The following is a 1,582-nucleotide window of genomic DNA, read 5'->3' on the forward strand; positions in this document are numbered from 1 at the left end:
AGGATAGAGAAATCATGAAAAACAACCAGCTAGAACTAAAGAATACAATTACTGAATTAAATAACAAACTCGGTGGAATTACTAGCAGATTGGATGAAGCAGAGGATCGAATTAGTGACTTAGAAGACAAGATAGCAGAGATCATCCAAGCAGAACAACAAAAAGAAAAAAGAATAAAAAATATTGAAAATAGTTTAAGAGAGCTGAGCGACAACATTAAGGGCAACAACATGTGCATCATAAGAATACCAGAAGGAGAAGAGAGGGAACAAGGGATCGAGAAAATATTTGAAGTAATAATGTCTGAAAACTTCCCTAATCTGGCAAAGGAAACTGACATATAAGCCCAGGAAGTGCAGAGAGTTCCAACCAAGATGATCCCAAACAGGCCCACACCAAAACACATTATAGTGAAAATGGCAAGTGTTAAAGAGAAAGACAGAATCCTAAAAGCAGCAAGGGACAGGCAGAAAGTTACTTACAAGAGCACCCCTATAAGAATATCAACCGACTTTTCTACAGAAACTTTGCAGGCCAGAAGGAAGTGGCAGGAGGTTTTCAAAGTGATGAAAAACAGAGGCCTACAACCTAGAATGCTTTATCCAGCAAGGTTATCATTTAAAATTGAAGGAGAGATAAAGAGCTTCCCAGAAAAGAGTAAACTAAAGGAATTCATTACCACCCAGTCAGCATTGCAGGAAATGTTAAAAGAGCTTCTTTAAGCAGAAAAAAAGAGAAAAACAACCTAACTAACAAAGACCAGGAACACAAATAACAAAACGGCAATAACTATGCACCTATCAATAATCACATTAAATGTAAATGGATTAAATGCTCCAACTACATAGGGTGGCTGAATAGATAAGAAAGCAAGACCCTTGCATATGCTGTATACAAGAGACTCACTTCAGATCAAAAGACACATACAGGCTGAAAGTAAAGGGATGGAGTAAAATATTTCATGCAAATGGAACTGAGAAAAAAGCTAGAGCAGCGATACTTATATCAGATAAAAAAGACTTTAAATGGAAGAATATAATAAAGGACAAAGAAGGACACTTCATAATAATAAAGGGATCGAGCCAACAAGAGAACATAACCCTAGTAAACATTTATGCACCTAACATAGGTGCTCCTAAATATATAAAACAGATATTGACAGGCATAAAGACTGAGATCAATAGTAACACTATCATAGTAGGGGACTTCAACACCCCATTGTCACCAATGGACAGATCCTCCAGACAGAAAACCAATGTGGAAACAGTGACCTTAAATGACACATTAGACAAGCTGGATTTAACTGATATTTTCAGAGCATTTCACCCCAAAGCTATAGAATATACATTCTTAACTGCACATGGAACATTTTCCAAGATAGATCACATGTTAGGCCACAAAACAAGTCTCAGTAAATTTAAGAAGATCGAAATAATATCAAGCGTCTTCTCTGACCACAGTGCTATGAAACTAGAAATCAATTACAAGAAGAAATCCGGAAAGCACACAAATACATGGAGGCTGAATAACATGCTAATAGAGAGTGGGTCAAAAATGAGATCAAGGAAAATCAAAAGATACC

The sequence above is a fragment of the Hipposideros armiger genome, unplaced genomic scaffold (assembly GCF_001890085.2).
Source record: "Hipposideros armiger isolate ML-2016 unplaced genomic scaffold, ASM189008v1 scaffold_385, whole genome shotgun sequence".
NCBI lineage: Eukaryota > Metazoa > Chordata > Mammalia > Chiroptera > Hipposideridae > Hipposideros > Hipposideros armiger.